Source organism: Choloepus didactylus, chromosome X (assembly GCF_015220235.1).
Source record: "Choloepus didactylus isolate mChoDid1 chromosome X, mChoDid1.pri, whole genome shotgun sequence".
In the NCBI taxonomy this organism is placed as follows: domain Eukaryota; kingdom Metazoa; phylum Chordata; class Mammalia; order Pilosa; family Megalonychidae; genus Choloepus; species Choloepus didactylus.
The window spans coordinates 61,373,299-61,386,646 of NC_051334.1; the positions used below are offsets into that span (position 1 = coordinate 61,373,299).

Genomic DNA, 13,348 nt, shown 5'->3' on the forward strand with positions numbered 1-13,348 from the left:
CTTTATAATAAAAAAGGTAGTGAGGACTCTTTTAGACTCCAATGTCTGGACATCAATGTCTGAACATCAATGTCTGAACATCAATGTCTGAACATAGTAATGAGCCTGTGAATCTTGGAAGTCTGAGTAAAGTCTGCTGTACTATTAAGAAAAAGAAGATTGATTTTTTTTTTGCTGTTGCTCCAGTGTATATCCTTTTTTTAAATTTTACTGATATTTTTCACATACCATACAATTATCCAAAGATCCAAAGTGCACAATTAGCCACAGTACCATCGTACAGCTGTGCATCCATCACCACAATTAATTTTTTTTCCATTTTTAGTACATTTTCATTACTCCAGAAAATAAAGACAAAAAAGAAAACTCAGTTCCTCCCCTAACACTAACCACTCCCTTCTATTACTGACTCATGGTATTGGTGTAGTACATTTGTTACTGTTGGTGACAGAATGTTAAAGTACTGTTAACTGTAGTACATAGACAGCAATATGTATATTTTCCCCTATATACCCCTATATTATTAGCTTCTATTTGTAGTGTTCTATATCCTGTTAATTTATATTTCATGTCTATGTGTTTACATATTATAATTAGTTCATATCAGTGAGACCATGCAATATTTGTCCTTATATATCTGACTTATTTCACTCAATGTAGTGCCCTCAAGGTTTCTTCATCAATCCATTTTTTAATGATGGTTTTGTTCACTCACCATACTTTCCATCCTAAGTAAACAATTGATGGTTCCCTGTATAGCTACATATTTATGTATTCACCACCATCACCACTATATATATAAGGACATCTCCATTTCATCCACAAAGGAAGAAGAGTCAAAGAAGGTAGAGAGACAAAAGAAAAAGAAAAAGAAAGAAAAAAAACATGACAGGTAAAAAACAACAAAAGGAAAGACAGAGTTAACCTAAAGTAGAATAAAAGAATCAGACAACATCATCAATGCCAAGTGTTCCATACCCCTCCCTTATGTCCCCTTCTTATAGGCATTTAGCTTTGGTATATTGCCTTTGTTACATTAAAGGAAGCATAATACAAAGTTTCTGTTAACTATAGTCTCTAGTTTGCATTGATTGTATTTTCCCCAATATCACCCTTTTTATAGTACCTTGCAATGTTAATATTCATTTGTTCTCCCTCATGTAAAAACATATTTGTACATTTTATCAGAATTGTTGAGCACTCTAGGCTTCACTGAGTTACAGAGTCCCAGTCTTTATCTTTCCTCTTTCCTTCTGGTGTCCCACATGCTCCTAACCTTCCTCTTTCAACCATACTCACAGTCATCTTTGTTCAGTGTACTTACATTGCTGTGCTACCATCACCCAAAATTGTGTTCCAAAGCTCTCAGTCCTGTCTTTTCCTATTTGTCTATAGTGCCCCCTTTAGTATTTCCTGTAGCACAAGAATCTTGCTCACAAACTCTTTCATTGTCTCTTTGTCAGAGATATTTAAAACTATCCCTCATATTTGAAGGACAGTTTTGCTGGATATAAGATTCTTGGTTGGTGGTTTTCCTCTTTCAGTATCTTAAATATATTACACCACTTCCTTCTTGCCTCCATGGTTTCTACTGAGAAATCTGCACATAGCCTTATAAATCTTCCTTTGTGTGTGATGGATTGCTTTTCTCTTGCTGCTTTCAAGATTGTTTTTGTCTTTGATGTTTGATAATCTGATTATTAAGTGTCTCAGCATAGTTATATTCAGATCTATTCTGTTTGGGGTATGCTGTGTTTCTTGGATCTGTAATTTTATGTCTTTCATAAGAGATGGTAAATTTTCATTGATTATTTTCTCTATTATTGCTTCTGCCCCTTTTCCGTTCTCTTCTTCTGGGACACCCATGACATGTATATTTGTGTGTTTCATGTTGTCATTCAATTCCCTAAGAGATTGCTCATATTTTTCCATTCTTTTCCCTATCTGTTCTTTTGTGTGAAGGATTTCAGGTGTCTTGTTTCTAGTTCCTGAGTGTTTTTTTCTGCCTTTTTAGATCTGCTGTTGCATATCTCCATTGTGTTTTTCATCTCTTGTGTCATGCCTTTCATTTCCATAGATTCTGCCAGTTGTTTTTTGAAACTTCCAATTTCTACCTTATGTTCACTCAGTGTTTTCTTTATAGCCTTCATCTCTTTTGTTATATCTTCCCTGAACTCGCTGATTTGGTTTTTGATTTGATTTAGCATATCTCTTTGAAAATCTTTAATAGATCGTTTTATTAAAGTGAAACAATATCTCAACTGTTTCTTGATTGAGGTGTAAGTTTGTTCCTTTGGGCCAGATCTTCGTTTTTCCTAGTATAGATTTTAGTTTCTGTTGTCTAGGTATCTGGTTTCCTTGGTTACTATAGTCAGATTTTCCCAGACCAGAATGGGTTCAAGTCTCAGAATGGGGTTATATTCAGCATATATCTTAGAGAAATGACAGACTTTCCTGTGAGGTTTCCAGTCACTGTGCTTTTCCTAACTTGCCCAGCAGGTGGTGCCTATTAGCATATCACACCCAACTGGTGTAAGGAGGTGTGGCCTCCTTTATTTCTGCTTTGGCAGTTTTCCTCTGGGCTCTGGGGTCTGGTTTTGAAGGGAAACCTGGGCCCCACCTCCTTACTCTTAGGGAAGATACACCCTCCAGGTATTTATCATCTGCATTTGAATAGTCTCTCTGACTATGTTATTTCCACCTGTCTGAGTCAGAGCAATGCAAACTGAAAATGGCTGTGGCTCTCTCTTCTTATCCCCTAGGTTGAGAGAGAGAAAAAGGGACAGAAAGCCCCCTTTTGGAGCCAGTACATGGCCCCCCAGTTTCACTCATCACCCAGAGATAACACCCAGTCTTCTGGGCTCCACCTCACATTACTGATGAGTCTTCTCATTCTTTTAGGTCAGTCATCACTAAAAGCCTCTCTCTGCTTGTTGGGGGTTTGTAGCTTGTATTCAGCAATCCACATTTGTTAACTAAAACCCCAATTGGAGCTCAGCTGAGCTTTATTCACTCACTCAGAGAGTGCCACTCTGTACCTCAGTGAGGTTTTACAGCTTAGCCTGCCATGGGGGAGGGGCTTTTGGTATGGTTCCGCAGATTTTACTTACAGATCCTATACTGTGATCTCAGGCATTCCTCCCAATCTAGGTTGGCTTATGTTGTGTGGACAGTCATGGTTGTCCCCCAGCAGTTATTCCAGATTATTTACTAGTTGTTCCTTGCTGTTTATTTGTTGCTCAAGGGAACTGACTAAATTCAACTCCTCTCTATGCTGCCATATTGCCTCTCCTTCCCAAGAAGATTGATTTTTAACCAACTGAATTTTGCAGAAATGAAAGTGCTTAGCATGACAAAATTATCAAATTAAAACATCTTAAACATTATTTGGTTTTAGAAATATAAGTGCTCTGTATTTTTGGATAATTTAACATTTGTATTTTAAATTTTCTGTGTCTTTCCTCTTTTTAACAAGTTAAAAAAATCACATAAGAATAGTTCAAACTATAATCTGTTAGTTTTAACCCTGGTTAGCTTATCACAAATAAGTCAAGAAAAGTATGTTTGGATACTCAGCTCTACCACAGTGCAGAATCTGGACAGATCCTATTGCTTCACCCATTATTTGCTGAACCAGACCCCACAACAGGCTGCTGATAAGTGGGATAAGTACAATTCACAGAGAGCCATGGATCAATACAGTGAATGTGGAATTCATGCATGAAAGGTAATTGCCTGAGTTTTTTTCCAGTTATGTTGTCACTGATACAAACACTACTGATTATATTTCACTCACTATCAATACTGCTATGCTCATAGTTCCAGGTGGAAAGATTGACCATCTGCTTTTTGGATAAATCCTATATGCAGTCATCATCATCTCTCTCATTTAGTAAAAAGAAGTGAGCAGGGTGAAGAATTGGGAGTGTCTCTGTTCAACTAAATTATTTGCATTTCTCACCTGTCATGTTCACTTTTCACTGTGTGGGGCATAAGACTGATTAATCTCATCTGCACAAGGCATTTCAGTGCAGTCATCTTGAGCATGCCTGTCTCAAGAGGAACCTTCACTGTGTGGGCTGTTATCATTGTCTGTACCTACATTAGCCTATGTTAATTCCATCCCTGGTAAATGCTGACCATTTCTCTGAACCTCTGAATTGGATTCAGCCTCCATTAGAGAACTCAGTTCTCCAAACCTGCTCATGATCTGCCTTAAAATGGACTGAAGAGCCACTGACAATGGCTCAACAAGCTCATTCTCAGAAATTTTACAAAGAGGCACTCTTATGGTGCTAACAGAGGTTTGAATACCTGATGGCTCTAAATAAGAAATAGCTCTGCAAAAGCCCCCAGTATTGCTTTCAATAGTGACTGTATTTTATGCTAGTCCTGCTCTGGATCTAGTTCTATGTGCAATACTCTCCTGATCTCTATTTTCTCCAGTGTGAATCTTTCTCACTTAAAGGTCAAGTGTAATAGTTGGATGTCATCATACAGCAGCTGAGGACCTAAGAGATTCTTTTCCTTCTCCCACTGTTATTCTTGACACACGTCTTGAATTAGAGAATGGGGTATATATAGTACTTCTGGACTCTCTATCTTGCTCTAAAAAGACACACATTGCACCTCTCCTAACCAATCTTCTAATGGTTTGCTGTGAAGGTCTACTTTCCCTCTGTGAATTTTGATAAACAGTGCTGCACTGTCTCTGAATAGGTGACCAGCTTTGACTACTGAAGGAGGACCATAACCTATCACCTCTAGTCTTTTGTTTGTGTTCCTCACTGTAACATTAGTTCCAACCCCATTTTTCCAAATATGTGCTGCAGCATTGCCCTTCCCTTTGCCTGAGTTCACTACCACCTGATTGGTTTGCATGACCACTAAAATTAGCATGTGGAGCACCAGTTCTAGGAATGCCAACTGATTCCTCAATTCCATTTCTTAACCTTTCCAATGCAGAGAAAGATATTTCTACTGAATTCTGCCCCCTTGAACCAAGCCTAGTACTTGGAATGTTAAGAACTACTACCATAAGAATTCATTAAGGTTGGATTCTTGTTCACTTAGCAACAGGACTATTTGATCTTTGATTCCTATTCTAGTGTGATCTCTGCTAATATCTGAAAATGGAATGTCCACATAATCTTCTCCATGAATTTCAAATCCTCTATTCTCATGATTTAAGTGGATTTCCAGGCTAAATTGAAACTCTCCACTCTTTGGGTTTGTTCAACTCACAGCTTTCTAAGTTTGGTTCCCATTTTGTCCAGTTTGAGCTGCATTTCCAGTATGGCAAAAACTATTCAATCATTCTAACAGAGAATCTTCATTTGAACTTTCCCTAGGAACTTCTGCTCTCTGATATTGGTCCCATCTTCCCTATTTCTCAAGTCAAGCTGAGAGGCTAGTTCTTGTTTGACTCCATTTAAACCCTGCTGTAGTTCTTCTGATGTTATTTCTCCAAGGGTGCCTAAAAAGATTGTGATCTCTCATTAACTGATAATCTTCACCATTGAATTCATTAATGAACTGTTAATAGGCTTCTTCTCCACAAAACACTAGCAAACTGAAATCCAACAACACATTAAAAGAACTATAAATCATGATAATTATGGTCTTGAGATGAGGTTTCTGCACCACCATCATGTGATCTAGATCTAGATTGATTCATACTGAGATATCCTGGTTTTCTTATTTTTCTTTCATCAGGCTTTACAAATATGCAATGATATCCATCCTTCCACTGTTTATGCTTTTTTATGAGAACTGCCCATCTCACTGGCATCTTCCTCTTGCAGGGAAGAAAACCTACCATGGCTCCCACTCAAGTCCTGGATCTGTGCCTCTGTGGCAGGTGTCCTGGACGTTCAATTGCAGTCATTTTGTCCTCTAAGCATCTTGAGGGGAAAGAAGTGGGAGCCTGTACTGTAGTTTGGGGCTGTCCCACTGGAGAAGGGAGTTTCCAGCCCCATTTCCTTTCACTGCTGCTGTCTCCAACTATATATTATTAAGAGGTTCAATCCATCAAGGAGAAATAACAATCATAAGCATTTACACACCTAACCACAGTGCTGCAAAAATATGATGCAAACATTGAAAAAAGTGAATGAAAAATAAATACCTCTGCAATAATATGTGGGGACTTCAATACAACACTTTCATCAATGGGTAGAATATTTAGACAGAAGAGCAATAAGGAAACAATGAATTTGGACAATATGATAAATGAGCTAGACCTAACAGATATATAGACAACACCACAGCCCAAACTAGCAGAATGCACATCTTTCTCAATTGCACATGAATCATTCTCCAGGATAGACTACATATAAGGTGAAAATTTTGACAACTTTTAAAAGATTGAAATTATGCAAAGCTTCTTCTCTGACCACAAAGGAATGAAGCTAGAAATCAATAACAGATAGAGCTATGGAAAATACAAAAATATATGGAAGTTGAACAACACACCCTTAAACAATCAATGGGTCAAAGAAGAAATCACAAGGCAAATCAGGAAATGAGAACAGAACATATCAAAACTTATGGGATATAGCAAAAACAGTGCTGAGAGGGAAAATCATAGCCTAAAATGTTTGCAATAAAAAGGAAAACAGAGCTCAATTCAGAGACCTAACTGAACAACTAGAGGAACTGTAAAGAGAAAAGAAACTATACCCAAAGTTAGCAGAGGAAGGAAATAACAAAGATTACAGCAAAAGTAAATGAAATAGAGAATTAAAATAGTGATAATTAACAAAACCAGAAGTTGGTTCTTTGAAATGATCAATAAAATTGACAAATAATTAGCTAGACTGACAAAAAAAGAACACAGATTAAATAATTAAAAGCAGAAGTGAAAGAAGGACATCATTATTGACCCCAGAGAATAGGAAGGGTCATAAGAGAATACTATGAACAGCTCCCTGCCAACATGTTAGACAACCTAGATGAAATGTACAGGTTACTAGAACACACAAAATCCTACACTGAATATAAAAGAAATAGAAGATCTCAACAGAACAAAAACAAGTAAAGAGATTAAATCATTAATCAAAAACCTCCCAACAAACAAAAGTCCAGGACCAGATGGTTTCATTAGTGAATTTTGCCAAACACTCCAAGATGAATTTAGATTAATCTTACTGAGCTTCTTCTAAAATTTTGAAGATGAATGAACAGTACTTAACTCATTCTATTAGGTCAATATCACCCTCATATGAAAGCTGGATAAAGACAACACAGAAAAGATAATTACAGAGCAAATCCCCTAATGAATATAGATGCCAAAATCTTCCACAAAATACTAGCAAACTGAATCCAACAACACATTAAAGGAATTATAAATCATGATCAAGTGGGAATCATCACAGGTATTTAAATATGGTTCAACATAAGAAAATCAATAAATGCACCATATTAATAGAATGAAGGAAAAAATGACATGATCATCTCAATTGATTTAGAAAAGGCATTTGACAAAATCCAGGACCCCTTGTTGATAAAAAAAAAAATGTTTAGAAAACTGAGAATAGAAGGAAACTTCCTCAATGTCATGAACAGCATCTATGAAAAAGCCACAGCTAATGTCCTATTCAATTTTGAAAGACTGTACAATTTCCCCTAAGATCAAGAATAAGCCAAGTATGCTAACCGTCATTTGTTGTTCAAAATTTTATTCAAAATTCTAGCCAGAGGAATTAGGCAAGGAAAAGAAATAAAAGGCATACAAATTGGAAAGGAAGAAATGAAACTTTCCCTATTTGTAGATGACATGATTCTATATATAGAAAACCCTCCAAATCTATAGCAAAGCTACCAGAACTAATAAAAAAAATCAGCAATGTGGTAGGGTATAAGATCAACACTACAAAATCAGCAGTATTTCTATGCACAAGTAATGAACAAACTGAAAATGAAATTAAGGGAAAAAGTTCCATTAGAAATTGCAACTAAAAGAATAAAACATCTAGTAATATATTCAACCAAGGATATAAAGGACTTGTACACAGAAAACTAGAAAACACTACTAAAAGAAATCAAAGAAGACCTAAATAAATGAAAGGACATTCCACGTCCATGGATTGGAAGACTACATATTGTTTAGATGTCAATTCTACCTAAAGTGATTTACAGATTCATTGAAATCAAATCAAAATTCCAACAGCCTTCTTTGCAGAAATGGAAAAGACAATAATCAAATCCATATGGAAGGGTAAGGGGTCCCAAATAGCCAAAGTCATATTTACATAAGTTTGAGAACTCACTCTTCCCAATCATAAAACTTATCACAATTCCATAGTAATCAAAACAGCATGGTACTCACACAAGAACAGGCATATAGACCAATGGAATTGAATTGAGAGCTAAGAAATAGGCCCTCACATCTATGAAAAACTGTTTTTTGCCAAAATGCCAAGTGTACTCATTTGGGAAAGAATAATCTCTTCAGGAAATGGTGCTGAGAGAAAAGGATATTCATATACAAAAGAAGGAAGGGGTACCGTATCTCACATCATATACTAAAATTAACTCAAAATATATCAGAGACCTAAATATAAGAACCAAGACTATATAACTTCTAGAAGAGAATACAGAGAAGCATTTTCAGGACCTTGTGTTAGCAAATGTTTTCTTAGACTTTACACTAAATGCATGAGTAGCAAAAGAAACAACAGATAAATGGGACCTCTTCAAAACTTAAAATGTTTGTTCTCCCAAACATATCACTATCTAAAGAGACAATCTACAGAATGGGAGAAAACATTTGGAAACCATGTATCTGATAACAATTCAATATCCAGAATTTGCATAAAGAAATCCTTCAGCTCAAAAACAAAAAGGCAAACAACCCAATAAAATGTGAGCAAAAATCTTGAATAGACATTTCTCCAAAGAAGATCTACAAATAGCCAAAATGCACATGAAAAGATGCTCACCATCATTAGCTATTAGGAAAATGCAAATTAAAGCCACAATGAGATAACATTTTATATCCACTACAATGGCTATTGTTAAAAAATGAAAAATAACAAATGTTGGAGATGGTGTGGAGAAATAAAAACATTTTTTCGTTGGTGGGAATGTTAAATAGTGCAGCTACTGCAGAAAAGAAGTTCCTCAGGAACTTAAGTATAGAATTAGCATATCACTCAGCAATCCCTCTTCTAGGTATGCACACAAAAGAATAGAAATCAGGGAGTCAAACAGATATATGTACACCTATGATCATAACAGCATTATTCACAATTGCCAAAATATGTAAGCAACACAATAATCAACTAATGAATGGATAAGCAAAATGTGTTACAAACACACAATGGAATATAATGATGTCATGAAAATAAATGAAGTTCTGAATATGTGACAACATGGATAAACCTTGAAGACATCCTGTTGAGTGAAATAAGGCAGTCCTAAAAGGACAAATATTTTATGATCTCACTGATATGAAATAAATAGAATAAGAGAATTCAAAGTATTAGAGACTAGAAGACAATCAGGGGCCATATTTCTGCTGCTATGATATGGAAGTTTCTCATATTTGAAGAACAAAGATTACCTATTTAACTTCCTCTTTCCCATTGTAATATTGTTCTGTACTTAGTGGGATACACTTCTGTAGCAAATGCCCTTGGCCTAATTGTTAACAGTGGGAGAAAGTTTCATTTAAAATGATCAGGAGCCTACTTCTAGTTCATTTAAAAGTAAAACAACTTTCAGTTGGTTCTGCAACATGAAGGTGAAGGGATTGAACTCTGCATGAACTTTCCCGAGTTATGTGCTCTTCTCTAGCTCTTCTAATCAAGTCTAGAGAGTGATGTGTCTGATATTCTCTGTCTTTATATTTAAAATGCATGCAGGGCATGCATTCCTTCCAGCTGTAGTAACTTCACTGTTAACCCATTTGAGCCTAGAAGTTTTCCTTATGTGTAAATGTGGTTTAAAAATCTAAGCCATGGAATTGCTTTGTTTATTAAAACAAAAGTTTTACCTGGACCTAATTGTAAATTTTTTGCAAGGCACTGCAGGTTAATGGTTTGAAAGTAAATGTTTTACTAAGGTACCTAGAAAAGATCCATTTTCCATTATTTGTCTTCTACAAAAGTTTTATAACTTCATTGAGAAAATAGTTTTATTAGCTTTAGCAGAGTCAGAAAAGAAAGCAAAGTAAGGGTGTGGGGAATTTACTGTGTTCTAAGCCTAAATCTTTTCAAAAAACCTCTTCTTCCTCTCACTGCACATTTATTTTTTCCTCAGATGAATGCTAGGAGCCACCAAAGGTCTTGTGGCTGATACATGGCAGAGTTTGAATTTTAACTCAGGTCTGTCTGACTCTGTCTCACCTTAGTAGAGAAAGAGACCACTATTTGGCACCAGTCTGTTCCTCCTTAACCTGAGTTTTAGGTTAGGTAGGAACTAATGAAAACAACTTATGGAATAGGTATTTTGACTATAAGACTTGACTGCTCTAGTGTGACATTATTTCTTTTCTCTAGATCAGCCTTGTGGGAGAAGGAATTGAGGCAAATGACAAAAACTCTGTCACAGAAAACTCGGTTCCTCAAGATGATGCAATAGACTCAAGACCCAAACTCAATGTTGAATTGCACTACACACTTAACCCTAAGTTAAACCATGGACTATAATTAATGGTAGCATTATAAAAAATGTGCTATCATCAATTGTGACTCATTGGTATATGGGAATCCTGTATTTTATTCATGCTAATAACACAGTGGTATATGGGAAACCTGTATTTTATTCATGATTGTTCTGTAAACCCACAACTTCTCTAATAAAGAAAAACAACCCAATTTAACTTAAAAATAAATCACTCCCTTGGCAAAAATATGATATCAGGAAAACTAGGAATGAAAAATAGGAACAGATTGGAGCTGGCAGAGAAAAAGAGTCAGTGAACTTGAAGATGGTACACATGAAATGAGTCAGGCTGAGGAGAAGTAAAACAAATATTAAAAGAAAAAATAGCCTACGAGAACTAAGGGAGATCATCAAGTACACCAATATATGCTCGATGGGAATCTCAGAAGGAGAAAAAAGAGGGAAAGGGATAGAAGGAATAGTCAAAGGAATAATGACAGAAAACTTTCCAAACTTAGCAAAATATATGAGTATTCACATCCAAGAAGCTCAGAGAACACCAGGCAGGATAAACATGAAGAAAATTACATCCAGTCTTATATTGATCATACCATCTAATGCAAAGGAAAAGGAGAGAGTTCTGAATGCTGCAAGAGAAAAGCAGCATGTTATGTACAAGGAAGTTGCAATAAGATTGAGTACCAATTTCTCGTTGGAAATAATGGAGGCAAGAAGGCAGTGAGATGAAATACTTAAAGTGCTGAAGGAAAAGACTGTCTTTCAAAAATGGAGATTTCTTACCCCTTTGGATATGGTTTATTAATTTTCTTGGGGTATGGTAGGAACATGTTGGAAGCAAAGTAATTATTTTAGGTTACTTGTTTTTTTCTTAATATTTGCTTTGTTTTGTTTGAAATGTGTTTTTTGTTTGTTTTTTTAAATTTTCAATAAATAAGTTAAAAAATTAAAAAAGAAATGAGGGAGAGATGAAGACATTATTGGATAAACAAAGGTTGGGGGAGTTCATAACCACTAAACCATCCCTACAAGCAATGATAAAAAGAGTTGTGCAGGCTGAAAGTTCACTAAACTGTGGTTTAAAACAGCATAAAGAAATAATGACCTGCAGTAAAAGTAACCATTTGGGTCATTGTAAATGCCAGTGTTATTGCATTGTCTTGCTTTGGTATGTAACTTCAGTTCTTATTTCCCACAAGTGCTAAATTGCAAATGTATAAAAAGTAATTATAGAGCTAGGTTTATGGATATACAATGTACAAAGATATAAGTGGTAATGAGTCTAAAATGTATGGTGGGGGACAGAGGGTTATAGGAAATACATATGTGCATGCTGGTACCAATCTTAACATGACTGTTATACATTTAGAATGTTAAATTTTTAACCTCATGGTAACCACAAGGAAAATAGATTAAAAATATATCCAGATAAAAGTGAGAACGCACTCAATATGTGTGATGGTTAGGTTCATGTGTCATCTTGGCCAGTTAATGGTGCCCAATGGTTTGGGCAAGCAAGCACTGGCCTAATTGTTAATTTGAGGACATTTCAAGGACTTAAATCATCATTAAATTGATTGCACTAATGGCTGATTACATCTACAATCAAATAAGGAGATTGCCTTCAGCAATGAAGGAGGTTTCATCCAATTAGTTGAAGGCTTTAAAAGGCGAAATGATGATTTCAGCAGTTAGAAGAGAATTTTCATCTCTATTTCAACTGGCCAGCTTCTCCTGGGAAATTAGTCAAAAACCTTCACTGAAGTTCCCAGCTTACAGCCTGCCCTATGGAATTTGGACTTCTCCATCTCAACAGTCATGTGAGGCAATTTTATATGATCTCATAATATTTACAGATATCTCCTGTCAGTTCTGTTTCCCTAGAGAAAGCTAATGAATAAATTTTTGGTACCAAGAGTGGTTCTTGAGAAAAAGAAGCTTATAAACAGGATTTCTGAATTGTCTGTGGGGTGTTTGCATTGGTTCTCCACTCTGATTAGAATCAAAAGCACTAATGATTCTATTTCCAATAATAAAGATGGCACTGATAGTCTATGACATGATTTGGCGTTAGAGATATGCAAAATGTTACCACTGGATACAGCTACTCAAATATTTATAACAGGGAAGATTCTGGATAAGAGTGTTTTTGACACCTTAACAAAGTTTTATGCAGTTAAAACAAATAATGATGTGGTAGTTGAAGCTGTTGTGTACCCTCAAAAAGATCATGTTCCTTTAATCCATTCTAGTGGGTGTAGACCTATTGTGGGTGGGACACTTTTGATTAGGTTATTTCAATTGAGATGTGACCCACTTCATTCAAGATGGGTCTTATTCTTCTTATTGAAGTCCTTATAAGATGATAAAAAGACAGAAAAATTTCCAGAGAAGCTCAGAGAGGACCCACAGAAAATAGAGAGGATGCACTAAAGTCAGAAGCCAAAAGCAATGAAACCTGGGAGAGAAGGACTGGCAAACAATGTCGCCATGGTTTACCATGTGACAGAGCCCATCCTAGATGATGGCACCCTGTGTTCAGTGTCCAGGTATTGTCCCCTTGAGTTGGACATTTTCATGGCTAAGAACAGTGGTCCACTAGTCAGAATAGGGTCTTGTGGAGGTCAAGTGATTGATGGAGTTTTAGCTCAGATCCATCTCACAGTGGGTCCAGTGGGTCCCTGGACCCATTCTGTGGTTATATCCCCAGTACAGTAATGCA

General features: G+C 36.1%; 1 pseudogene; it reads right to left on the minus strand.

Annotated features, from left to right (window-relative positions):
• Positions 1 to 3,614: 3,614 nt before the first annotated feature.
• LOC119523790 lies at positions 3,615 to 5,677 on the minus strand (annotated as a pseudogene).
• Between the last annotated feature and the right edge of the window lie 7,671 nt (positions 5,678 to 13,348).